At 37.6% G+C, this 26,902-nt stretch overlaps 1 protein-coding gene across 1 annotated transcript in view; it reads right to left on the bottom strand.

Moving 5' to 3' along the window:
• CNTN1 (contactin 1) overlaps positions 1-26,694 on the bottom strand; it is a 248,240-nt gene extending 221,546 nt beyond the window's left edge. The window contains exon 1 of the mRNA XM_065838300.2: positions 26,553-26,694. The gene's annotated coding sequence lies outside the window, so the exon portion shown is untranslated. The remainder of the gene's footprint in view (positions 1-26,552) is intronic.
• Between the last annotated feature and the right edge of the window lie 208 nt (positions 26,695-26,902).

The following is a 26,902-nucleotide window of genomic DNA, read 5'->3' on the forward strand; positions in this document are numbered from 1 at the left end:
TGAATTAGACTTTTGTGGGCACATTAGATCATCATAATATTTACTTTAGAAATGGTGCTTTATTAATAAGCACTTAGCTGTATGCTTGTACGGAGCCAAAATTAAATCATTTTTGCAGCTGTCAGTGTGCCACACAACTCTACAGTACCAGATAAATTCATAATCACTTTGCTAATTGTCAGGAAAACCACAATGGGCAGTATTATCACTGCTGGCAAACAAATGTCTCAGAGTCCTCCGAGAGTCATGCTGTGCCATGACTGCTGCATACAACACACTGGCAAATCGTAAATCTAGAAGGGTTAACGACTCCTCCCATGCCTGTCATTCTGTAGAGTATCCTACTAAAGACTGAAGGCCACATAAAAAATGAGATAATTGGCAATTAAAGTGCTGGGAGACTGTAAATGGTTCAGTTGTTACTCGGCTTGATCCAAGTCTGGAAAAAAAAAACAACTGAAAGACTCCCCCTGATGATGCAGGTTGTAAATAAACCTCTTAAAATAAATCCTATTCAAGTATAGGCCTGAAGTTGTGTTCCATATTTTACACATTTATAACTACTAAGAAAAGTGAATTGCTACCACTTATCAGTTTTATTTTTAGCACATATCTCTGAAATACTTAATTAGGTAATCTAATGTTCCACTTTACTATGACATTTAGCTCTGCAGAGACACCAATAAATGGTACACAAATTAAATGCATAGCAAGGCTGAAGTCTTTTAATGACACTTCTTCTGAATTCAAAAGACACAATCAACATCAAACAGTTCACAAAATCATCAAACACTGACACTCCAACAATAAACCAGGGCATTTAATATGACAGGTGATGAAATTAATGTGAACTAATACACCAAAAAAGTCCATCACTGCTGCCTGTGCAGTTCCTTATCCCTTGTCTTTCCCATCCTTTTTCATTCTACTTCCAGTATCTGTTGTGAGCAAATGGCTTATCTTAGGAATCATCGGCGATTCACCATGAGCACATCTGATGTTTTACCTGTTTTAATTGCTAGTGCTTCCACTTAGAATAAACATCACATTCTGGAACAATTTACCCAGGACAAAACAGCATTTTCTACTTCAGCTACATTAGGCCTTCCTGAGTAGTCTTCGTTCAAACATACGCTTCAAGGTTATTGCTGTAGAGAATGTTTTTACCCTAAGAAAGTTGAAAAGTTAGTGTGACCTACTTTACAATACTTGTATGCTGACTCTGCTTTCAAATGAACATCTAATTCATAAGATTAATGACAGAGCTGAAGAGTTTAATGGGATATGGGAATTATTTACCCTGACCTGAATGGGGAAAAATAACAACAACAACAAACCACCCCACCCTCCAGAGATACACGAAGGAGAGATGTATATTACTGCTTAAGGGAGGTGAGGTATGCGTGAACTAATGACAAAGCCTGGAACCCTGTTATTCCAAAATGCTCATTTGTAGCTTCCCCATAATTGTTCTTAGGCGTAAATCTACAGGTTAACAGGATTTGCCTCCTCCTTAATATCAGCATATGCCACCAAGATCCCTATGTGGCTCTGTCCAGGTTACTGCAGTTCTTACCCTGAACTGAAGATGAAGGCATAACAAAAGTATTAGTTTATGGCAAACCCGACGCCAATCTGCTTTGGCTGAAAGACTTCCTTTCATAACAAACCTATGCTTTTATTTGATTTGATGGTGCCACTTCTAAATCTACTTATATGATTTATGCAAAATTATAATTGCAGCATATTTACACTGTCTAGGTCCAGTGTTGACAGTAACATCAGTGTGGCAGCATGGGAGAAACTGTTGGTTAATTGCTCAGGAATTTGCCCGGTCCAGGCACACTTTGCAGCTATTGTTGAGCCCCATTCTCCTAGGCAGCCTTCTTAGCAATTAACCCAATTAAGTGAGTTTAAAGTTAGCTCATGCATGTTTACAAGTGCTAATAATAACATTTCTGATGGTGGAATAGCCACCTGCTGTTATGCGTCTATATTGCCCTGAGTTGCAGTGGGATTTAGTTTGCTTTAATTTTTTTCCCAAAACTAGGATGAAAACTTCCTAAATCAACAGGATTGCCACCTGTAGCTCTCTAGGAGCTATACATTTCCAGGATAGTAAGCCCTAGGCAATGAATTACTGACTTTGAAACAAATCACAGAATTAGAGAACCAGTGGGGAGGGTTAAAAACCAAAACAAAACAAACAAAAAAACCTGAAAACAAAAACAACACCAAAATCAAACAAAAAAAACCCCAAAAAAACCCAACAACAACAAAAACCCAAAGTATAATTAAATGACCTATTTTATCCATAAACATATGCATAAATCTTATGACCAGCATGTGGGCAATGTGGGCATGTGGACAATACTCTGAGTTGGAGAATATTAAGGATGCTTGATTCAGTCTAGGACTGTGCTGAGAAAAGAGATGAGGTCCATGCAGATCAGAAGGTGGACCTTCTTTGTCTTCCTCATAGCTTGGGATGCGCCATTTTGCCTTCACTAAAAATGCAAAGTGTATGCTTGGCTATCAGCCTCACTGAATCTAAGCACTAAAATTGATCTGTATGATCTATAAATACCGATTTATATTATGCTTCTCTGATTGTCCCTGAGTACAGTCTCTTGAATCAACTGCCACACCTTTTTGTTATGAAGGACTGCTCTTCAAGTGTTCCCTTGTACACACTGCAGTTCCCCTGATATTGCAACTCTACCACTCATCTCCACTTGTCAACATGATTGTTTGTGTGACCTGGATTTTGAGTTTGCTGCGTGCTTTGATACTACACTTTATTATGTGTCATGGCTCTATAAATCAGTTTGGCAGTGCCACTGAGTAATTTAAAAGGTGGTTAGGTCAGAAGCACAGGTACAACTCAAAAATCTTCAGGAAACTTTCTTCCTCCTGAATCAGAAACAGAGTTCTGCTGTTCACAGGAGGATCTGCCTCAGAAAAGGTGAAGTGCTGACCTAAGAGTCAATCCACAGTGAGTCGCCAAAACTTTCAGCTTAAGGACAAAATCCCAAAGTGGAACATGATCAGCAGGTTGTTGGCACAAACAAATCCACGTTCACCTGGGCTCAGGCACATTGTCTGGAATCAGAGAAAGTAATGTTCTGCCTCAACCCTTAACTTGGAGCAATTACAGGTGGCCAAATATATTTCTATTTATAAGCCAATGAACCAAAATGAATGCCTTCTGTAGAATACTACAGAACCCAATGACTAATAAAGTTTACCAGAGTAAAAGATAAGAAACACTAACATAACATAATGTCCAAAGGGATAGGAAAGGAACATTGATTTTCCAGGCGTTCAAATACGTGTGTAATTTTTCCTAAATCTCTGGCTAATCAATGCAATATTCAGCAGTTTTTCAACTTAGGTATGTCCTTCAAATTACTTTAAATTATTATGGCTACATCTACACTAGGAAATTAAAGATGTCCTGAACCATATTACCTGACACAGAGGTCACCTGCTATTGAATATCCACAGCACTGCAAGCCTTTATACAGCAGAGCCGAGCAGCCACACGCTCTCTTCTGAGAAATGGTTCGTGACTATTTTACGCTCAGGAGTTTCTGTGTGTCCCAGAAAGAAACCCTTCTAACAAGTTATCAGGATAAGCAACTGAGTTCCCACGCACAAGAATATTCCCTGTCACTGATTAGCATAGTACAGATACAATTAAAGTATGTCTCTAAAACTGACTGAAGCAAGAGGTATGAAGACTACACACTTTTATACTGGGCATGACCAGTATTTAAAAAAATCATGCAATTAACAGGTTCTGATCCTACTCTTTAAATACCTAGAAGCTATTTGTGAAAATTACTTTTTTTTTTTTTTTCAATTTAAAACCACATTTTTTTCCTTGGTTACTCAGACCTTTATCTAATCTAATTTATAACTTTCAAATACTCATCTTGCTGTTTTCATCAGAGGAATGGCACACACAATTTCAGGCTGACAGCAAGTGTAATCATACAGAATTCAAGTTCCTCCTCTTGACCTATAAATCCCATTAGAATTTTGAACATTATCTCCCCAGTGTGATCTCAGCATATAGATGCTGAATTTGTGCAATATCCACCTTGCCTCAGTACAGCCAATAAACTTGAAAAGGGAGATGTTCCTACTAACAGCACTGAGATTGCCTTGAAGCCATAAAGCATCTGGAAAGAGTAAGCATGCAAGTTTCATACAACAAGCAGACAATAGCAATATGAATTCTTAGCTCATCTGAAAAAGAAGTTATAATTTGAAGTATAAACTGCAATGGCTTTACAAATACAGAACCTTATCAACCAAGAACTACATCTGGACCCCACACCAAAGTCACTGTGCTGTATTGTTCTCAAGGTTCCAGACTATGTTCTCTAATTTCCATCCACAGTCACATCTGTACAAGAGGATAAAGTTTTAATTATGAAGCATCACTTCAAATGCAACAGGCCTTCTGGTCTTTCCAAGTCAAAAAAAAGAAAAAAAGAAAAAAAAAAGAAAAAGAAGCACAGATATTAGAAAGGAGAATCACTTAAGAAGTATAACAGGAATCAAGCTAGGCTTTCAGTTCCCAACAAAGCAAAGCAAAATACAATTTCGAGAATTCTTGAAGTACTCTTCCTCAACTTGAACCTCACTTAGGCACCAAACCATGAAGACTCACTCACGACACTCTTGTTGGAAAGGAGAACACAGGCCAATAAGAGCTGGCATGTCCAATGGAAACACTGCAATATTCAATGTACATCCAGATGGCACTCAAATAAATAAAACTAACACTAAACAAAAAAATTAGATACAACAAATAAGAATAGAGTAAGTTTGGCTTTTTTCTGCAATTTTTTTCTTTAAGTGTAAGAATACATTTACATTGCTATTGAAAAAAAGTGAAAAGCCCTGTGTCAGAATTAAATAAAAATACAATGTCAGAACCTTGTTCTACATAGAAATCAGTCAAACTAAAAGTATCTCTAGAAAGTAACATTTCATGTCAGATACTCCACAGAAATGGGGAAAAGCATTCAAAAGATCAGCATTATGCTGCTAGTGTCATGAAATTACACCCTATTAAAAAAAAACACAATTACATTTAGTGCCATACTTGTTTTGATTAAAGATAAACCAGTTGACAGTAGGTCAGTCAAGTTTAACACGGCATTTGTCCTCTCCAAAAAGTCTAATTCTCTCTTGGATGGAGGAATATGACATTCCAACACTGCACTATGACTCATCTACCCGACAAGAATGCACAAGAATACTTTAGCTCTATCTATAACAAGCAGCATATTGAGGCAATTAGGGTCAATTTAGCTGTATCTCCTGTCTTACAGCTCCTCTGTAACGTTCTTCTGGAGTATTTTTTTTTTTACTAGAAATGTCACAAGGGCAATAAGGGATGGGTGTGTGGGGGGGAGTAGTAATATTTATTCCCTGGATATTCAGACAGTATTTGAAGAATTGATTATATGAAATTAAATTACAAAATGCACCTTATGTAACAACAACAGGAAAACAACCTTGCATGCTAAAACCCTGAACAGCCAGCAGAATTTTATGAAAGCAAAACATTTATTTAAATAGATAGCTATTTTTCTGCATTAAAGGTTAGGCCCAAATTTTAGTTATAATGGAGCTGAAAGCATTAATGGTCCAATGGTTACAGAATCAATGTTTCTCCTAAATGATAAGGCAGAAAAGGTTGCGGAACATTTACATGTAACTGAGATATTCATCTATATAATCATTCGGTTCTCCATTTCCATGGCAACCATTAGAGAAGAGTTTTCACCCTAAAGGAATTTTTCTTTCTGGAAAGCTGCCATTGGAACGGCATTCGTTATTTGTTGCCCAGAGCACAGGAAATTCAAGGACAGGTGTAACAACACTCTAACCTCAAGAGAGGCCAAAACCATCGAGACCATAGTTGGGCAGATCGGTGTAGCCTGGACTATCTAACCCCATGTCCTCTTTCACTTCCCTTCTCCACCAAAATCCCACAACTGGAAATAAGTCCACACAAGCTAGATTCATTTCACATGGATGAGACTACCATCATGAAGAGGCAACAAATTTGAAAAAATTGAAGTGATTCCATATGAGAAACAACTGGTGTCACCTCACAGGAGACCACAGCCCCTCATTCAGAGCTGGCTGGTGTTGGGCCCCAAGAGGGGAGAGCTCGGCCAGCGGTTCCTGCCCCAACTCCTGCTTGGGATGCTAGGGGACGTCGAATGCTCGGAACAGCCTGAAGGAGCCAATGCACCCTCACAAATAACACCATTCCCTCCACCTGCAGGAATTTTTCATTCTTCCTGCCTCACATTATCCATCAACGCTTTCATTATCTTCACCATTTCTGTATAATAAAAGCCTAGCTTAGTGACCTAATCTGAAATACACAGCAAGAAATGCCCATTAATTTGGGAGAGAAGATTGAAACCACATATACCAAAGCACATAACAACGCTAAAAAGATTACATGTCCCAAAATCTAACTTATGATATTATGAAGTAGAGCAGGCCATTGTTTTTTGTTTAGCGTTTTTTTAGTAATCACTATACAGAGGAGCTGACAAAGACAAGACAGCTAACGAAACAAAATTTGTAAAGCATAAAATATATTTTGGAATGATGTAAACAGCATACTGTGAACAAACAAAAACATGTTGTGTTTTTGTAAATACCTGCTTTTGGTGCATTTGTAGCAAATATTAAAGACCTGTACTTCCAGGATAAAAAGCTTTAATTTAATAAAATATCATTTTAAAGTAGACAAGCTGTAGCCAGGTCTGAGCTATTTACTGATGCCTGACAGCACATTGAGCCAGCCAGGCAACTATTCTGTTTTGTTGATCTCAGATTAAGCATTTCCAAAAAAAAAAAAAAAGGGAAAAAATTAGAACATGAGGTACTGTACAGGAAAGGCCAGCAGAGAGGGTTATCACAGGCCAGCTGTGATATCTGCATACAGCAGACCAGTATTTAACAAACCAGTGAAGAGTCCGCACCCTTCCATTTTTGGAGGCAGATCAGCAGCTTTCATTATGAAACAGAAATCATAATTACAAATCATAACTCTTCTCAGACTGAAGAGAAAATGAACACATCAGTAACATGAGCTTTTAACCCATAATCCTATTACTCTATTAAAAAGGAAATCAAATTATATTACTAAGGGGTCAGTTTTCCACAACTATTCAAATCAGCAGGGCAGCTCAGAGCAAGGGACGCGACCACGCTGACATGCGCAGAGTTGCATTAGGAGGCGTGTGGATTTGTGAGGGTGGGGTCTTAATCTCTTGCCATTTATGTGTGATAAAAAAATACCAAATTTCTGTCCATTAGTGTGCTGTACCCAGTACTGTACTGCTGCAATATGCTGACTTCTAGTAACTTCTGGCTCAATATTATGAAAAAAAAAAATTTATAGCAAGCATAAAGCGATAACTCAGATGATACACAATGTTACATTATTTAAACATGGTAGTGGCAGTTAATAAATACTAGAACTACTTTCTATGGGTACTTATCTACCAAACAATGCAATCACCAAAAAACTCCTGTCACACAGTTCACCTGGTTGTGCAGGTCAGCATCTCTGGCACGTGTATCCACAGCAGTAAAAAAAACAAAACAACAAAATACCCCCCAAAAACTAGTAAAATAAATGTAAGCAAATAAAGAAAACCAACTACAAGAATACTAAACAACATTGCTTCCCTATTGCTTCAGATTGGTTTACAACAGCTACATTGAGTTATCTGTGTTTGTTTGCTCTCCATGCTGGAATACAGAATTAGCAGCACACAGAAATCTTTCTTTTTTCTTTTTTAAATCTTAAAATACCTTTTTTTTTTTTTTTTTCCTACTGAAACAAGCTTCCATCAATTTTATTTTTGATTCTAAGATCACTTTGGATGATCAGATAGAAAATTAGCTGATATCACTGTGTGTTTAGTAGATTCTCTTGTTGCTAGGTGACAATATGCTTTAGAGAAAATATATGTTTATTTGACATGACTGCTACCTGCATCAGCAGATGGAGAATTTCAAACTAAAATACGTAAAAGTTCTGAATTATAAGACTTGGAGTGACTAAAAATGTAAATCTTTAGTAATATGTATTTACATTTATCTGAAATGAGCAGATATATGATTAGTATGTTTTGTTCAGCTACAAATTTAGTATATGAAAGCATATTTGTCAAATACTCTTTTGCTCATCTTTTCCTTACACCTTTGCCTTACCAAATGAAAGTGAAACATTAAGCTATCGTTACGATGGGAATAATTCATTATTTTTTCAGTCGACTAATTTTTATGAATATTTTATTTGGTAATTTTATGGTACTTCTTGCTAAATCCCACAGAAGCCACAAACAATGGCTGTAAACATAATTTAATTTCTCAGCAGGACAGAAATATATTTCTAAGGAGCTGAAATAATGTCAAACCCATTGCCTTCCCTTTTATTAAAAAACATAAGTTGAATAATTTTTCAAATATTCCACGCAAATACTTAAAAGGAATGCAAAATTTGAAGTTAAATATTTTACTAAAACTATTATGCATCTATTTTGGATCAATGTGTGATGTTTTGTGCGTCAGGACTTGTAGATTTTTGGTTGTTCAGATGGCTCACTCAAATTTCTTTGTAACAACAAAAATAATTAAGACATTCTGGGAGGGGTGTTTGTTGTAAAAGACCTGTGAGAGGCAAAAGTATGGTTCTGATTAAAAGATGTAATAAGTGACATGGTTTTTTAAGTGATTTCTAATGCATTCTTCCTAGAATTTACCATTACCATTAAAAAGGTGATCTTTTTTAAGAGTAAATTCTTCAGAGACAAACTACAATCAATTCCATATCCACACAGAAAAAAAAAAAAAAGTCAAGGGCAAACCCCAATTCTCTTTGGCTAGAATCATACACAAATTCAAGTGGAAACATCATAATTGTCGCCTGTTTTCTCATGAAATCAAATCATGCAAATATTTAATCAGGGACCTGTCAAACTCCACCTCATGACAGTATCAGCACCAGCAAATGATGCCCTGAGGTTTCAATATGCATTGACTTTTCTATTGCTCCATTTAGTGATAAACTCAAAAACAGAACATAAAACATGACCTACTTCTTCCATCTTACAATTTTCACTTACTGCCTCTAGTGATACCCAGAAGACTGGTCTCCAGGGGCCACATCAGCATCTGATACAGAGATAGAAAATGAACATAATCCCAAACTCTCAACAGTCAAAGATGAAATTCAGTCCCTGAGAAAAAAACATCCTTGCACATATTGTACAGGACAACAATCTGTTCGAATGTATCGATAGAGAATATCCTTGTTTGAACAGCTAGCAAAATCCCAAAACAGAGCATAAGACTTACTCAAAATTAAACACAATGAGTATTCTAAAAATACCAACCTGTTGCATTATTGGGGGGGCGGGGAGAAAGCATGACTCATTAATTTAACCTGAAGTAGATCTTCTTGTCATCAAGGAATGAAATTCAGCAGAGTTCTTCCTCCATTGGATCTATGATATTCAAACTTTGTTCTGTTTTTTGAATATTTGCACCTTTCAGTAATGTTAAGTGCTGGGGGAAAAATAAATAAAAAAACAAGACTAAAATACAGTGCATCAACAAAATCCACACGCTCACAGTCCTCCATCCAAGCATCCGAGGGCGTCACTTGGTATAATCACTCATACGAGGACCAGAACCCCGTATCAAATGGCTTCACAGGAGATAAAACACTGTGCCTGGCAAGATAACAAATCCAAGCACTGTCTTTGGGGGATTATCTGGTGGGTCTGTGCATGTCTGCGAGCTAAATTAAGCTGCGGAGGCAGCTGAAAGGAGATAAAATGACACGAGCAAATAGTTTAAGGGAACTTGCTTTTAAAAGACCACTGAGATTTGCACTGTTCAGATGGTAGATGTGAGGTCAGAGTGTTCTGCCCGATTCCCCTGAAAGTGTTTTATTTTTTGCAGCCAAGGACTCAGTTCTTCCGAATTAAATGGTGCAGTCAGGTACTTCCATTAAAATAAAGAAAAACCTGTAAATCTCAAGGAAGTTGGCATTTTGAGAAAAAGAGGTTGGTGTGGTTATGTTCACATTAAAAAAAAAAAAGGACGCTCAAAAGCAGGAAAAAAATATGGCCTTGCATCACTGCAAGAATTTTAGAAATCCTGCTGTAAGCCACCACTATTTAATGAAACTAAGATATTGTAAGGTGATTATTTTGACTTTTACAAGTGAGAGACAACAGCTTCTAAATTTTTCAGGACCTTATCCACTAAAAAAAAAATTACAATTACGGTCTGTTTTTTTCTCAAAATGCATATATTGCTCCTGTGGCAAGCAAGAGGTTAAATCACCTGGGATATCATAAATTCCCTTGATCTATTCCTATATTTCAATATGCAAACTAACTCAAAGAGACAAGAAATAGGTATTCGAACCGGTGTTGAAAATACTTTACTTTTTCCACCCCAAATCCTACTGATTTTTAAACAGTGTACTCAATTCATATTCAAATGAACAAATAATCTGAGCATGAAATTTGAAAATACAGTACTATATCTCTTCATAAATTCAATTCCTGTATCTTTATGATAGCAAAAATCAGAAGAAAAATATTTAGAAGTAATAAAGTACTCATATGAAAACTCAGAATAAAGTAAAATGCCTGCTCCAAAATGTGGAATTGCATTATCAGCTACTGAAGCTCAAAAATACTGCAGAACTATCCAAAAATGAAATGCTACTGAAAACTTTCTTCCATCCCACCTCCCAAATATTCAGCATATCAGTCAATAAAGCTTAGAGGCAGACAGGTACTACCTGGTATCTGATATCCACCACTTTTTTCCTTGAGTGTCATCAAGCAATAACAACATAAAAATTGCTGAAATACTTCCAAGCTTGGTCTCTAATCACTCTATTTTAAATGAATGTCAATTGTAACTGTTTAGGGAGCCAAAAACTGTTACAGACAAAGTAGCTGTCACAAAACAACAATAGCTCTTTTTTAAAATTACACAGTAGCCTTAGTTAAGCATTATTTAGATGGCCTTTTGGTAGCCTATAAAATCATAAACTTTTCAACTTACTACAAACTGAAGTATTCAAATATTTATACACAACATGTCAATATTAAAAGTGGTGAAAAATTCAAGTTGTTATGTTACCATAATCATTCAGAAGAAAAAGGGAATCAAAAGAAGACAGATGCAGATAGTAATTTCCTATGAGAACACAGGTTTTAGTTAATTTTAATTGAAACTAATTGTCTAATTTACTTCCAGGTTCTTAGAAAATGATCTCAAGACTCAGAATTATAAATATGCTATTTAAAAATATAATTTAGGGATTCCTAATGAACCTGAAATAGCTTTTTTGTTTTTAAGAATGAATGGAATTTTACAATTTGGTATAGACTCACAAAGTATGGAATGCCTCAGTAATTACTGAGCTATTCATCACATAAAATTGACAACCCCATATAGCGAAACCATCAAGTGAACACTCCGCAGCCAATATGCTCCAAGGTACATATCAGAGCCAAATGAAATGTTCAGGTAATTAAGAGTCTTGAAATGAAATTAAAACATCACTCTATGTTGCAATCTGTATCTAAAGGATATATGAAATGCTCAGCACCCATGGACACCAAATAGCAGAGAAATAACCTTCCTTATGCAATGGCAAATCCAACTATAGCTTTATCTATAATGCCAACACTCACAAGAGATTCAACTTTTTCCAGTGGTGAAAAGCACAACCTAAATTTATTCGCATTTTGAAGCATCCAAGCTGCCTTCAGCAACCATCAGAAATTAAATGTTTTAGATTGGAAGCAGCAGCATTTAAAACTTCTTTAAATATTTCATTATTCTATTTGCAGCCAAATCAACATAGGAAACAGAGCTAGTGAAATGGCTTTTGCAAAGCAATAAACTTAATTTCACCCTTGTTCAACACATCTATCCATGGAAAGCAACAAGGTACTACATAAGAAAATTCAGAGATCATCTGATGGGGTATGGACATTACAAGTTCTGTATAACCTAATGCCAATGCTGCCTGAGAATCCACATAGGTACCTAGAGCAACCTTCAAGCAGCTAACACAGTAAGTTATAAGGGGATCCTCTTAGGGTTCAGATATTGTTCATACATGCAGAAATATAATATATGAAAATAATTTTATGTAGTAAAAGTAGCTGCTAGAACAATATTGGATAGCACTAACAGAACAGTAGTTGTAGTGCTCTTACATTTGCAGGTCAGATTTTTCATCTTACTTGTATTGAACAAATAGTACTTTGAGAGCTGTCCAATTAATAGCAGCTAAAAAGCTGAATTAATCTACTCTTTTGTGGGCAAAACAAGATGTTGCGTAAACTACTTCTCATCTTCAAAGCTGTGTAAGAATTCCTACAAAGTTCATTAAAATCAGTTTTATGACAGTACCACTCCCTTGACGTCAGTAAATGATTCCCAATGCAGACTTCCACATGTGTGATTAATGTCAAACCTAATAAGCAGCTAATCACAGTGGAAATCCATGTTTTTTCCTATTTCTTTCTAGGAATTACAAGACCTGCAGAGGGTGCAATATTCCTTAAAGCTATGGTAAACCACTAGATTTAACTTTTTCCCATTATCAGCATCAACTGCAAAGCTTCACAGTAGCAAAAGCTTCAAGAGCAGAATTTTGAATTATAAAAGTCTGGTTAAATGGAACAAAACTTATTAATATTTGTGATTGAGAGAGGGGAAGGACAATTTTTAAATAAATGTGACTAGTTCAGCAGAAGTAGTTCACTAACTTATAATAAATACATTTGGATTTGGAATTCAGAAGTTAGAGAAAATTGTCATTAAATGCATTTGATGTAAGATTTTTCATTACTATTTTTATCAGAATTGGAAAATGGGATTGAACTTGGTAACATTGCTGTATCAATGTTTTATTGCTAAAAAGTGTGGAGGCATTATTCTTTCAGAGGGGTAAGGCTATGATTCTTTGACCCAAAGTAACAAGAGTAATATAGGCTTAAGAGAAGGGAATGAAGTATTGACACTAACGGTGTATGAGGTTAGAACATAGGACACACATCAAGTCAGTGTTTCAAGGAGAATCTAGCTGATTTGCTGATACCGCTTTCAAGATGAATCATTTACAGTCAGCAACATGCATAATTACACAGTTTTAAACAACAAGATAGAAGTTGTATTTTATGATGAATTCCTAAATGGTTTCTAATTTAGATATTACATAAAGTTATTAATCTGTCTTAAGAATCATATATGACTTGAAAGAAAATTCCTTGTACCACAAATTTAAAGGAGGAGCTGGAGTGTTCAGTAAGAAAGATGCCAAGATATTCCTATGCTTTCCACACATGCTTTAATGTTTTTAACCATATCATTTTCACTTTCCAGTCTTCCATCAGGTTTCTGTACCTACTTAGCGGACCTTATTATTGCTATTCATATGAAGTATATTTGTACAGCAGCCTGATTCTGAGTGACAAAAAGAAGTGCTGCTTCAATGAAAATTAATTTGTAAGCATATTCCTAATGAATCATCTTAATGACAGAAATAACTTGCAACTGAATCTCAGAATAGTATTTTCTCCTACAATTTGCAGAAATATAACTTTTCTTCCTCATTTTCCAGTAAGCAAGAAGAAGAAAAACAAAGGAGCAAAGAATCGTATTTTCAGATATAGAAGTTGTACAAAAGTATAATTTTTAATGGAGGGGAAAAATGAGCCATTCTCTTTATAACTGCAAACAGACAACTTTTTTTTTTTTTCCTTGTACAGGATTATATTTTGCCACTCATTTCACACAGGTAGGTACACCTAATTTTTTTCCCAACAGGCACCCAATTTACCTTTCAAATATTCTTAGACTGGTTCTCAAAAATATCAGTGAGACTCAGCTGTCAACTCTTAGTTGGTTCAGCAAATGACAAGGCACCCTGAGGACAAGTACTTTTTCCTCATGCTACCTACATGTGTGCACTTCTTCTTTGAGAAAACTTAATAATGGCTGATTTTCTCTGGAAAAGGAAAATAACTTGTCTCAAAAAGGCTGTATTGTAGCATAAGACAAGGAGGCAATTTCCTTACCTAACTTCTATGCCAATTACCAAGCTGTGCGGCTCACAGCTCTCACTTATTGGAAGGCAGCACCTGCCAACTGTCACTAGACCAACAGAGAAAAAAGAGACACAGTAATGTTTGTATACACTTCTGCAGCCAGAATTAACAAAAACCCCCACTATTTGCAACTGTCTGTCAAACCATGAGAGAATACTTCTGGAAGTCTGCAACAACTATTTCTGCTTTTATATCACATTGAATTGAGAAAAAATTTAAACTTAAAGCTCCAGATGAGCAATTTAAGAAAATGATCTATAAAGGATTCCTTCATTGCTTTCAGTTGTCTTCTAAGCCAGCCTTCTAGGATTAACTACCTAAAAAACAATACAGACATTTCTACTTATCTACATGCAACAATGCAAAACTTTGCAACTAAAAAGCTCATTCTTACAAGTGTCCCTATCTTCCTGCAAACAAACTGAAATATAAATTAATCAGCCAACGACAATTCCACTCTCAGAAGTGGTCCAATTATAGAGAGTTAGTCACAAATGCATTCAAAAATGTGCGTAGAATGCCAAATACGAAAGATTATTTTTATTTGGAAACATTTATAATGTAGAAATATAGGAAGAGCAATAAAATTGTTTAAAATATAACAGCAACAACTGAACTCCCGATACTTAGAAAACAAGGCATTTTGTGTATGCAAAAGTGAAAGATTTCAACAAAAAACATAGTTCATAGTTTGATCATACTCAATCACCAAGCAGCTTCTTGAATTGCTTGGCTTGAACTACAGCTTCAGATTTTCTTCTATTAAGTCTTAAAAAAAAGATTAGCAATAATAATCCTGCTATATTAATCTGCATCTTTGATTTGATTATATGCTCCTGTACTTAATACAAGAAAATCTGTCCTTATCTGGTATCACAGTCTTCTGTATTTTTCTTTGTTTCTTAGGTATTTTGAGAGACAGCAGGCTTACACTTCAAACTGTGAATTAAGTAGCACGTTTCCATGTTATGTCCTCGGATCAGTTGAAGCCCATAATCTTGGCCTGGCAAGCCTTCTGAGATGCTGCTGTTCTGAAGTCACAGTATCACAGTATGTTTGGGATTTGAAGGGACGTCAAAAGATCATCTAGTCCAATCCCCCCCACCAGAGCAGGAATGCCTAGGTGAGGTCGCATATGAACGTGTCCAGGTGGGTTTTGAATGTCTCCAGGGAAGGGGACTCTACAACCCCCCTGGGCAGCCTGTTCCAGTGCTCTGTCACCCTCACTGAGAAGAAATTTTTTCTCAAATTTAAGTGGAACCTCTTGTGTTCCAGCTTGATCCCATTGCCCCTTGTCCTATCATTGTTTGCCACTGAAAAGAGCCTGACTCCATCCTCGTGGCACTCACCCTTTATATATTTATAAACATTAATAAGGTCACCCCTCAGTCTCCTCTTCTCCAAACTAAAGAGACCCAGCTCCCTCAGCCTTTCTTCATAAGGGAGGTGCTCCACTCCCTTTATCATCTTTGTTGCCCTGTCACCATTCAATTAACAGACAACAGGTTCATGGACCAAGTCAGTACCTCCAGTTCTTGGGTGCCTTTCACAAGCATGAAGTCTGAAAGACTACCTCTAAGCAGACAGATAATTTCATAGGTTATTATGTTCCAAATCGGAGGGATTTTGAAAGGCCTAACATGACAACTGTAGGAACATAAGATTTGGCTGCACTCCTACTACTTTTTGAAACGTGTCTCAGATGACTCTCTGTTTTTGAGACATAGTCAGTAAATTTATGAGCAGTCATAATCCAAACTAGGGCAAAAGCAGACTATTTATTTTAAATCACTGATGTGGATTTAAACTCATGCAGACAACAGGCTAGGCAAACTTATGTTAGCACTCATCATCTGTTACCTCCTCTGACCCAGCTTCTCCTCACTCCCTACCCCTAGGAGTGAGATCAAGTTCACCCAAGGAGATCTCCCCAGGCCATCAAGAGAACTTCCAGGGAAGATGAGAGAACCACCCAGGATGAAAGACAGCTTTACAGACTTTAATGGGCCAGGAATTGAAAGGCAAGCGTGAGCACAAACAATACTAATACATCCAGTAACAGAAAATTTTACTATTTGCCAGGAAGATTAAATAACATTTTAAAACACTGCCCAAATGCACATATTGGCATTTTTTCATGTGCACTAAACAGATCCCCAGGGAAAGATCCCATAAACCAGGAATAATTAAGTCAGAACTAAAAAAAAAAGAAAAAAGTAGATTAACAGACAGAAAACCACAAACATAAATACACTTTTTATGTAAGTGCTTAGCAACATCCTGAAGGACTGTTTAGAAGAAGCACAAGTACCCATGTTCTCTGAGGTTACTCCAAGCACCTAAATATCGTTATTCTATGCTATGGGAAACAGAGAGACAGAGAGTGCTCAGTCCAGTCCAAAACTTCCATCTGGATAATAAAGTTTTAAGGCCTAATACTAACAGCTAATAAATGTCTTCTCATGTAAATCTGCCTATATTTAACTCTGAAAAGCCCTTACTGAATTTTGTGTTCTGACAAAACTTTCACATGAATAAGACAAAGTGACAAGCAAAAACTATTGGAAAGAAGGTATTTAACAACTGATTCTCTCAGAGCCGGCAATAATTAGCCCCTGGACTCTCTCCAATGATAATCCATGTTTTATGAAGCTGAACTGGAGTTATCCTGTAAACCAAAATTTCCAAAATGTAGTTAATTAGCTATATGGATAACCATATTTCCCTTTGAATTATTTTGTGATTTTAAATGTCTCCAAGTCAAACCACCAAACAACTGTTCTTTGGCTGCTTGCACACCCCATTAAATACCACACTATCTAGCTAGTACCCACACAACAAATGCTTTCCCTTTTTATAAAAAGATATTTGATAGTTATAAAAAAAAAAAAAAAAAAAAAGAGTAATGCCTCATTAATCATGTAAATCCTTGAAAGATAGGCCAAGAATATCCTAAATGTTTGGAGTGCTTTAGTTTGGACAGTCACAAATATCAAGGGACTTCTAGCTAGAAGTGTGCTGACTTGAGCAAGGGGCTGTCTAGAGACAGGTGCCAAACTGCTGAAATAAAAATTGCATTTCAAGGTGTTCCCTATCCTTCACTGTACTTATATTAATCCACCAGTTTTTCTTCAAGCTGGCCTGGAAAAAATGGCTGAAGGCTGAGTACTTCTGTAACCCAAAATACTGTAGGTGCTTTGATAGTATTAAATAATAGCACAACGGTGAATCATGACCTGTTCTCACTGATGGATATGACAGAGTAGATTTTTTTTTTTGATGGTGGCCAAAAAGGCACACATACTCCTTCCAGACCTTCTTCTCTTGTCACACTAGTACCAGTATACATTAGCATAGATGAGGAAAGAGTGTTTAATGTTTTAAAAACAAACAAGCACACACATAGGAAACATCAGTGACTATTTTTAAGCTTTACTTAATCACTGTCAGTTTAAATACTGTCAGTTAGCAACACTGCCAAGGATAAGATCAGTAGGCCACAAAAGCATGCTACATGAATGTAAATAAAACTGAGGTAATACACTAAAGTATGAGTCTTTCAGAGTTGTCACAGTGAAAAAAAACACACACAAACCCACATCCTAAACCTCTGTGCTTCCTTCCAGTATATGCATAGGGAAGGTCTGAATCATACAAAGATGCTGTAACAGAATCATCACATTGGTGTGGAGTTAATCACTGTGAAGAAGAAAAAGTCTTTATATCTTCTGAGTGCTTCAAATAAGATCTCATAGAAAAGAGACAAAACAGGTTTTATGGTTCAGCCACATTTAAGACTGGGTCAGCTGGTCTGTAGAGAACCCACAGAACGTATTACAAACAAAGAATGTGAGCGGAAATGGGAGCAGCTGTGCTTTATTACAAACCTGGGGCTGTTTTAACTACAAAACTTTCTTTATGCCTTTAAGTTTATGTAGGACTCTGCTGTTCCGAGTAGTAGGTTCAAAACTCACATTTCCACAAAACTAAGTACTGGGTTTAGTCAGATTTATCTTTTTCTGTATCTCACCTATACAACTAAGTGCAAATTAATCTTTCTTCTCAGTCATACCACTTTTCTCCATGCCCCAAAATCACAGTTTGTAATCACATAGCCTAATAATAAATGAACCAACAAACTGCTGGTAATGAAAATGTCATAAATTCTTTTTCATTCAAACCCCTTTAGTCATCTCAAGTATTCTTAGCTAATAAAATGCAATTCACCATTACATCAAAAATGAACAACAAAAAAACCCCTCTTCAATATTTTTAAAACAATTATCCACTGCACCATCTCATAGGGAGAATTTACATTATTTTTGCTTCTGATTCACATTCAATATGATTTTCTAAGAAGAAACAGAGAGAAATACTTCAGCTCTAGAAAACACCTCAAGTAATGACTCATTTTTGCACATATTGGCAGAAGGTCCCCAGAGGAATAAAAAACATCCACTATGGAGTAAGTATACTTTGTTTTTCTTGTTTATTTCATTAATACAATGCAAGTACCTCAAACTACTGTTTACAGTGACATTTAAATAATGCAATTAGTAACTTCTAAACTCATTTCTTAAAAGTCAGCCTACTTGAGATTGTCTGCTTCTCTTTCCTTTCATATTCTTGGGGTATTTATTAGAGTCAACTTTCTTCTTCAGTCCACTATCTTCAGACAAATAGAAGGGCACTGAGAGGAAAAAAAAAAAAAAAGACCACGCATATAGATATGTTTGTGTATATATACAAATACATGTTAAGGTAATGTGACTAGATGAGGCCAGATCAATACATCAGATGAGACAGTTATGTATTTTTTCCATTATGCAAGTTTTTAATAATTTAATTAGGTTTTGTCAATGCTTTCCAGATTCTTATTTTGTAAATACCAGCAACTTAAAAGGAAATTAAATCTTCATCTAAACTGCTAATAGTCCACTCACACAAATAAACTTTTCAAAAAGATAAGAATTTTGAGATAAATTGGTTGTGATATTAATTATTCACCATATACTGTAATTTTCCACTTAATGCATCAATACATTTTGCCATGGGGCAGATCAGCATCAAGAAATGTAAGAGGCAATGAACTATGATGATAAGCCAAAGAACCGAAGACCTTATTCAGCATTCCCTCCATAACTCTGAGGAAAAGCCTTTTCACCTATAATGACTTTAAAACAATGAAAAAAGGAAAACAAACAAACAAACCAAACCCCAAAAGATCTAATGCAAAACTGAAATGGAAGATGAACAATAATGTATAACTGAGCTATCATCCCAGTTGTTTAGAAGTCAGCATTGGCACTACTCGTTATTCTTCAGTGTTCTTTTGGTTTTTGTTTTGTTGCTGTTGTTGTTTTCAATAGTTTACACAGTTTTCATATATTACATAGAGAGTCAATAAATGAAAATAATAAAAAACAAATTCATACATAATTTTTTAAGCCCAGATAATGCTGGACTTTCACTTAATCAGTCTTTAGTTTGTGACTTTCGAAAATAACCTAATATGGTTAAGCTGTAGACTAATTTTGCCATTGTGATGGCCTGATTATGTATTTTCCAGGGATGTCACTGACACACCTAATGTAAGTGGCATAAATGGATACTTTTTTAAAACATTGATATGTTAGAAAATTTTGAAAAATTGCAGGGCCAGGAAAAGTCAGCCAGAAAAGGTATAATAATAATAAAGAGCAAAGAGAGTTCAGGAAGTGACAAAAAGAAGGGGAAAAAGGAGCATTTCAGAATGCCTGGCTTTCCAAGATCTATTTCAGCAGCAGCTGGTGTCCCTTGGAGCTCCTTTATAATGAAAATCTGAAGTGGAAACTGTTAAATATTCCAAAGTTCATTTTTATAAAAGAACTGAACTGTAGACAGCTGACAAAAGGGGAACTGGGCTTCTGGCAATAGTACAGAAGAGTGATGGCCTTATTCTTCACAAGAAACACAGAAAATAAAATATATTTTTCTAGCTGCTCTTTCTCATTTATCTTAATCTGTATTATTTTTGCTTTCCTCAAAAATGTTCATAGTGAAAAAATGCAATACTTCAGCTAAAAGCACTATTAGCATCAGCAGTGAGTCTTCTAACTTCTAGAAACAGCAAGCTTTAACAACAAATAAGTTATCCTACCAGGCACTCTTTGAAGTTCACTAATAATAGTAGGTAAAAGAAAATACAGGTTTGATCTCCAAAATAGAGACATTTAATTTATTTTAGGTCTTACGGGAAAGTAGTTGGGAAGGTGACTGACTGCCTCTATCAAAACAAAATCAGCTTTATTTCAAGCCTCACAGAAAGCAAACTAGTTGGAAATGCACTTATCTGGAAGGAAGTTTCCATTAAGAAATATTTAGGGTATAAGGCTGCTTCTCTCTTCTCATGCAAGAAGTGAAATAAATTATTTTATTTCTCCTAAACTGTGACTAGGCTTGAACATGAAAAGCTTGAAGAACAGACATAGTGAGGGGAAAAAAATGTATGTGAAAGGTGAATTGATGATATTCATAAAATCAAGGTAGCTTTCAAAAAAACAATATATTGATCACTGCATCACATATTACTTGAATTATAAGCAGGTACTCAAAAAAAAAAAAAAACAACAAACCACTGAGTTTACAGAATACAGAAGTTTCTCATTCAGCAAGGGCTACTCATTCTCAGAAAGATTAGCACCTTAACTAGCTACAACATTAAGACATTAAAACATCATTAATAGCCTGTTCCACTTACCAACATCCAGTGTTTGTTTTAAATATTCGCATTCAGAGATTTTGTTTGAAAAATATGTTTCATAATATAAAACAGCTGTATTAATAAAAGGAATTCTTTCTTCCAATGAAACTGAAGAGGTATCATCACATAAGTACTACAGCTCATTACAACATACCAATGTTAACTGACCAAGCTACTGAATCCTGTTGTTATCTCCCATAAAACAGACCTACAATATAACATCAAGCCTGCCTAATGCACAAAGCAAACCTAGCAGTGCATTTAAACACAATTACCAATGAAAAGTAAAAAGGTAATTCAGTTTGTAAAATTACATATTTCATTCAGACATCAAACATTTTGCCTGTTGGAACAGCTATCCCTCCCCTTTCAGAAAGCACTGGTCAGGCTGTATATTGATGTTTCCCCCTTCTAGAGAATGCCAGGGTAACTTCATAGGATAATTGATGTTGTGAGGGACATCAGGAGGTTTCTAGCCCAATCTCCTGGTCAAAGCAGGGTCAGCTCAGGCATCCGATCTGGTTGCTGGAGGCTTTATCCAGTTGAGTCTTGAAAACTTCGAAGGAGATAAAGTGCACAACTTCTCTGAGTAACCTGATGCAGTCAGCCTGGCTGACTATGTCAACACCTTTCTTTGATTTTTAGAAACAAATTAAATTTAGTAGTTGTTAGACAGAAATGCATTACTCAAATTTTATGGATAAGAAAGACAATTTCATGCAGAAACTAATACAGTCGTAAATTCAAGTACATGCCTAACAACTTGGAGTACTGGTTTGATTGGAATCAACAGTAAGTTACAGTCACGCTCATGTTCAACTGTTTTGCTAAACTGGAGAAAATTGAATTGTCTATGGTAAAGTAGGATGTTTCCAATAAAGCTATAAAAAGAACACCTATCTCGTTACTAAATCATGATTGCTGTGCTACAAGCTAACTCCTGTGCATGGGAACAACAACATCATCTGGCCACTATGTGTCAATTATAAAAGTATTACATAAATACAAGCAAAGAACTTGTCAAATATATATATTTCCTCATTTCAACACTGCACTGCTCACATGAGTTCTTAAGAAGATTGCACAAATACAAAAATATTTTTACGTGTTGTCTCACATTAATTATTCAATCTGTGATGCAAACGGTAACTCTTCCATGTCCCCCCATTTCAGACATGAGAGCTACTAAGTTACTGCAAATAGTATTTTAATCATATCAAAAGGACTACCTTATGCAAACAAAATACTATGGTGCAGTGGTTACACAGTTTTATTCAGATCTCAGATCAGATTTCGGTTTTGTAAATATTTATTTAAAGTAGCTGTAGCAAAACAACATAAAATTAAAAACAAACAAAAAGTATAAACACAAACCAACCCTAATTCATCAGTTATTTTATTTACCACCCCAGAAACCCCCAAAACTTAGCAAGGTTAAGCAAAATATACAGTATATAGAATCATAGAATCATTTCAGTTGGAAGAGACTCTCAAGGTCATCGGGTCATGTATATGCTCCAGTTAGAATTGCTAATGTCTCTTCATAATTAGAACTATTTTAGTTGTTCAGCATTTCTAATGTTTACTACTACTTACAACTTTGGCAAAGTGTCCTGTCTGTCCTTGCTTTCTTCCAATGCATACACAGAAATGCATATTTAACCTACCTCGTTAAAAAATTCATTGAAGAGTTCCATTTTTAAAAGGACCAATGGAGGAAAAACACTTTTTTTTCCTTCCTTCTTTCTTTCAGTAAAAGTGTCTTTTACTTCCAAAAAAAAGGTTAGTGACTACATATAGAAGCCATCAACAGAAGCAAGCTTTGAGTTAATGCTGCGCTCTTTCCTGTATCTCTAAAAATGTACCAAAACCTAACCAGCTTCTAAGACAGTACTGTGTTGTTTGCAGAAGAACAGAAGCCACCTCATGGTCTACACAGAGGAGTAAAAATTGAGACCAACATCTAGTAAAGGCACAAAAAAAGTCAGTGGAGATTAAGTAGAGAATGTAGTCTCAGACTGGACTGATGTAGCAAATCAAGAAAAGGAAGCTCTGGGGAACAAAGAAAAGTAAAGTGAAGGAATGCTGACAGGCAAAATGCAAGGAGAGACAGGACTGGCTGAGGAAAGAAACTGAAGACAAATTTTAATGGTTAAGACCAGCAATATTTTAAAAATGAAGACTGAGACTGTCTACAGGAGGATGAGGAGACTATAAAGGACAGTGCTCGCAGAGGACTGGTAGAAGAGCCCTCATCCACCATGACACACTCTCTCTAAAGCTTGGAATAGAAAGAACTCCAGTCTTTCACCACTTTTCCACTATCAGAAGTACCTGGGCACATGCACAACAAACTATGTCATTCTGCATTATCACTGGTGTCGGTAAAAGGGATTGTACTCTCACAACGCCATCTCTCATAGTGCTAAAAGTTCAAGAGCTTTTGCAAAGGATTCAACTTTTCCAATACTGTTGATAACCACTGTGGTTTCAATACAGTACCACAAGAAGAAATTTACTTTGAGAGTTGAAAATTTTCTGAATTTTCTTGGTTTAGTTTTGATTTTTTTTAATTCCATTAATTTTCTAAGAAGAAAGTACATGAGACATGTATCCACATTTCACCCCACAAACAACATGAAATAATATTACTAAGGTTACTAAATCAACCACACAAAAGTTATGAAAATTAGAAACACTGTTGTCTGTGAAACAATTTACTCCCCTCGAGTCTGCTGTCTGTGAAACCATAATTCACTCCCCTCGAGTGTGTATGTTTTTATACAGTAATGAAATAAACATGTACTGCTTCTTCAAAATTACCTTGCCTTGTTCAGTGCACAGGATGAACATGCACAGAAGAGGATACAGAACCTAATGCAAGGGTTGCCTGCCGAAGAAGAGGGATGTGTGCAGTGAATGAGGGAGGCAGGGCTTGCAGAAAGAAAAGGGGTCAGGGGCTCTGTACTATGCCATAAAGGCTTTAATGGTTGAAGTCCTACCTGTTGTAGTTTCCACCATTGCTCTTACTGTCACGCACAGCTATTAACCCAAAAGTTCCATAGTTTGTAATTAATTGTGGATTCCTCTTTTTCCCATCCACTCTGCAGATATATTCACAGATGCATAGAGTACTCAGGACTGTCACAAAACCAGTGGCAGTTGTAACTGCAGCAAACATATTTACAAGAATTGTAGGAGTTTCAAATTGGACACCAAAAATGAGTGAATACTTTTCATCTAGTCCTCTCTGTGCCTGTGTTCACTGTCTGTAAAAGTCTAGTCTCACATTAGGTAGTGTTTGATTAATTATTATTTGTGAGGCATTCTGATCACTTAATGATAGGCACATTAGCGAAGTCCATACAGATGTTATCAGTCCTGTCTTCAGAGTTGAGTAATGCAGAGTAAATAAATAATGGGCTCACACAGCAATCAATGAGAATGATAAACAAAAGCAAAATACTGAATTGTGTTCAGTGAGCTCCATTCATCCTGTGCACTGAATGAGACAGAGCTCCTGTAGAAAAATAGTAGGTGATCATGTAGTTAAGACTATTAGAAAGGCATGCTCAAAAAGGCGCTTAGAAGCTCTTTGTTCCACAACCTTAATAATGTGGGATGTCTTTTACAGAAGGTGTTTAATATACTTGATTTAAGGTCCTATGAAATTGACTAAGTTCCTGCATTATCATACAGCTGTGCTGAGGCTGCATTATGTTTTGGTGTCTTTCAGAAGCAAAACTGGAGATCTCTTGTTGGCTTAAAACAGCATTGTAGATAATAAAAACATGAACAAAGACAGGAGAGTTTTGTTTAGCTTCTTATTTTTACTTTTTGCAAAATTTAGATGGATAAGGTGTATTTTGATGAAATGTTAACTATCACTACATACAAATACATAAATTGAGCAACTGATGCTGATAACACACATTCAAATGTAAACAAAAAAACAAAAGCTCCATGCTACCAACAGGCTCCTGCAATATTAAGGAAAGTTCTTATTAAAGAAATTTTGGTCGATTATTATCACTTGTGTAACATGGGCCAAAGATCATCCTTTCATAGAGATTTGCACAATATTTCAAGAAAGACACTTAAAAGTTACTAATGGCAGAAGAGCAAAATTGAGATTTTTTATATAACTTCAAGTTATTTCAGAAAGGTTCCCTTTGCTTTTATACAATTTCCTGGGTTAATTCTTTTTACTTGTTTTAGAAGTAATTTTATACAAAAAGGTGATACTACATATATTTGTTAGCACATCCTTTGATACAGCCACCTTTGCACTGCATAGATTTTTAGGCAATTTTTTTTTGCCTAATTTGTACACACCAGTAATTATATAATTGTTTATTTTTTAAACCTTAAAGAACCCTCTAAATATTTTTAATCGGCGCTAATATAATAACCATCAAAAACAATCTTAGTTCACAGGTCGTGGTTTACTTTCATTACTAAATGGAGCATAGTTGATTAACTGCATAGATAATCTCCGCTAGGTTTTATAAGCGGCATTAAATAGCGCTTCATAAAGCAGACGGAATTCCTAGAGAGCCCCTCGCTCTGTGTGCAGCTCAGCCCCTTCAGGTGACTTTTGGCAGAGCTCAGCAATGGCAACGTCCGCAAGTGGTATTTCTGTTCTCACCAGCAGGTGTTACTACAGTCAGGCTGAATTACTGCCGTTTTAGGAAAAGTGGCACAGAAAAGCAGCGTAATTAGCATTTTACAAGGGGAAAACAAAGTGAAACACTATTCTTTTTACTGCAAGAATGTGCAATGGAAAAAAAAAAATCCCTTTTCCCCTGATCACCATTAAATACACCCAAAACGCACACAAGTAAACGAGACGAGGCGGCTGCCCGTGGGCGTGCAGGCTGCTCTGCCAGACAACCCGCGCAGCAACGGCGGTGCTGAAATGATGAGCTGTAAGAGCACACTACGGACGCATTTTTCCATAAGCTGCCCAAACCTATATATGCGCCAGGAAGAACCAGAGACGGAACCAAGACTGAGGTTTCGGCTGCAGCCCCCACCCCTGGGCCGGGCGGCAGCCGCGTCCCCTCCGCCCGGCCCGCGATGGCACAGCGCTCGCCAGGGGATGACCCGGGGAAGGCGTCCCACTTTCGGCAGCCCGGGGGTCCCTGTAATCCCGTCCCCAGCCGCCCCGGCAGGGGGCGGCTCCCCCACCCTCCCTTCCCTCGCCGTGTAACGACACCACCCCCGGCCGCCTCACCGCCACGGGCCCCGCGGCGCGAGCTCCGGTATCGTCCCCGGGGGACCCCGGGGCTCTGCCGCCGCCCAGCCGCGCGGCGAGGGGCCGCGGCCGCCCGCCGCTCCGCACCTGCCCCAGCTCCCCCGGCCCCGCCGGCCGGGAAAGTTGACTCCCCGCCGCGACACGGCCCCCGCCCACGCGAACCCACCCGCGGCGGCGTCCCCCTCCCCGGAACCGCCCGCTGCCGGGGGCTGCCCTCTCCCCGCACCCGAGGCAGCGCCGCGGCAGCGGCTCGCACTCGCGTCTCTGCAGCGGGACCCCGCTGCGCAAAGCGGGCAGGGGACAGGCAGCCACCCCGCAGCGAGCCGAGCTGAGCCGTGCCGAGCCCTACCTGTGCAGCGCTGCCGCGCAGCCGGGCTGTCACCCCGCGGCGTCCCGCCTCGGCGGCGCGCACCTGGCACGGGCACGGCGCGGCCCGCCGCCCGCCTGACAGCCGCCCGCGCGCGGGGCCGCCGCGACCGAGCGGGGAGCGGCGGCGGCTGATTGGACAGGGGTGATGTCACTCGTGCGCGCGCGCGAGCGCGGCGGTGAGGGGAGAGGTGAGGGAGGGCGGGGAGCGGCGGGAGCAGCTGAGGGACTAGGTGAGGGACTAGGTGAGGGACTAGGTGAGGGACTAGGTGAGGGACTAGGTGAGGGCAGGGCGCTGCGGAAGAGCGGAGAGAGCCCTCGAGGTGGGAGGGG

Source organism: Patagioenas fasciata, chromosome 1 (genome assembly GCF_037038585.1).
Source record: "Patagioenas fasciata isolate bPatFas1 chromosome 1, bPatFas1.hap1, whole genome shotgun sequence".
Classification (NCBI taxonomy): Eukaryota; Metazoa; Chordata; class Aves; order Columbiformes; family Columbidae; genus Patagioenas; species Patagioenas fasciata.